At 41.9% G+C, this 2048-nt stretch overlaps 1 non-coding gene across 1 annotated transcript; it reads left to right on the top strand.

Annotated features, from left to right (window-relative positions):
* The first annotated feature begins 1577 nt into the window (after positions 1-1577).
* Positions 1578-1684, top strand: LOC127088874 (small nucleolar RNA R71). Its single transcript, XR_007790685.1, has one exon. It is a non-coding gene; the product is annotated as a small nucleolar RNA R71 (small nucleolar RNA).
* Positions 1685-2048: the final 364 nt, after the last annotated feature.

Here is a 2048-nt window from a genome sequence, read left to right on the forward strand (position 1 = left end):
CCTACTTCGAAAGTTAATTTTCCTCTTTTAACATCTATTATAGCTCCGACTTGTGATAAAAATGGTCTACCTAAAAGGATAGGGATATCGTCGTCTTCCTTGATATCCATGACCACAAAGTCTGTCGGGATATAAAGTTGACCGATCCTAACGGGGATGTCTTCTAATATGCCTACAGGATACTTAATAGATCTATCGGCTAATTGGAGGGACATCTTAGTTGGTTGTAATTCTCCTAAGTTTAACCTTTTACACATAGCTAAGGGCATTGAACTCACACTAGCGCCTAAGTCTAGGAAAGCTTTGTCGATCACATGACTCCCTAGAATGCAAGGTATAGAAAAACTCCCAGGGTCTTTCTCCTTCTTAGCAAGTTAATTCTCGGAAATGAAGTTGCATTCCAAGGGTTTAGGATCGTCGAGCCTACGCTTGTTGGTTAAGATGTCTTTGAGAAATTTGGCGTAAGATGGAATTTGGGTGATGGCTTCGATGAAAGGAATCTCTACATGAAGCTTCTCTATTACTTTTATAAACTTTTGGTATTGGTTATTGATTTTGGTTTGTTTAAGTCTTTGCGGATATGGGATTGGTGATTTGTACAGGGGTGGTGGTTTGTAAGTTTTATCCTTGGCTTCTCCTTCTTGGTCGGTTTGTTTTTCGGGTTCCACCGGTTCCTCTTCTTGGTTGGTAGGTATATTTTCTTTAGAAGCTTTGGACTCGCTCATTGTTGGGTTATGAGGCCCTTAGTAAGCGGTCCCACTTCGTAACGCGATAGCGTTAGCTTGCCCTCGAGGGTTGAGTTGAGGTTGTCCAGGGAATTGTCCTCCAGGTGTAGTTTGTGGGATTTGGTTTTGTGCTACCTGTGAGATCTGGGTTTCAAGCATCTTATTGTGAGTAATTTTCTTATCAACCTTAGTCCCTAATTGCGTTATCAGTTTGTTTGCGTGAATGTTCTGGTTTAGGAATTCTTTATTTTGCTGAGTCTGGCCTGATATAAAGTTCTCCATGATATTCTCAAGGTTAGGCTTATGGGGCACAACTTGCATAGGTTGATTTGGTTTTTGAGCTTGAAAACCTTGTGGTCTTTGAGGTGCATAATTTTGGATAGGGTTCTGGTTTTTATAGGAAAAATTCGGGTGATTCCTCCATCCAGGGTTGTAAGTGTTTGAAAATGGGTTACCTTGGGCGTAATTCACTTGGTCGGTGTTCAGGTCGTTCAAAAGGTTACATTCCGCCGATTCATGTCCTTTAGATCCACAAAGTTCACACTCTGTGTGGACTACCACTGCGGTGTTAGAGTTTGTTGAAATATGTTCGACCTTAAGGGCTAAAGCGTCCATTTTCGCTTGCATCATGTCCATAGAACTTATCTCATGTATTCCACCTTGGGTCTCCTTTTTCTCTACTGATGCTCGTTCAGTTCCCCATTGGTAATGATTTTGGCCATATCCTCAATTAGGTCGCAAGCTTCAGGGTAAGGTTTGTTCATCAACGCGCCACCAGCGGCAGCGTCGATGCTCATCTTTGTGTTGTAATGGAGTCCATTGTAGAAGGTATGAACGATCATCCATTGTTCTAGGCCATGGTGTGTACAGACTCTTAACAGCTCCTTGTATCTCTCCCAAGCTTCAAAAAGTGATTCTCCTTGGTTTTGAGTAAATCTAGTTATTTGGTTTCGAAGAACAACAGTCTTACTGGGGGGAAATATCTAGCAAGGAATACTCTCATAAGGTCTTTCCAGGTAGTTATTGAGTTAGCTGGAAGTGAATCTAACCACGAACGTGCTCTATCCCTGAGGGAGAAAGGAAATAATCTTAAACGAATTGCATCAGGTGAAGCACCGATGGATTTAAAGGCGTCAGCCAGTTGGATAAAGACTTTTAAATGTTGATTTGGGTTCTCAGAAGCGAGACCCGCGAATTGGTTCTGTTGCACTAATTTCAGTAAAGATGGTTTTAGTTCGAAATTGTTGGCAGGAATGAGGGGGTTTACTATACTAGAACTAGGTTCCTCGTCAGAGGGTTGGGCAAATTCCTTAAGAGGTCTCT

The sequence above is a fragment of the Lathyrus oleraceus genome, chromosome 5, assembly GCF_024323335.1.
Source record: "Lathyrus oleraceus cultivar Zhongwan6 chromosome 5, CAAS_Psat_ZW6_1.0, whole genome shotgun sequence".
NCBI classification, from domain to species: domain Eukaryota; kingdom Viridiplantae; phylum Streptophyta; class Magnoliopsida; order Fabales; family Fabaceae; genus Lathyrus; species Lathyrus oleraceus.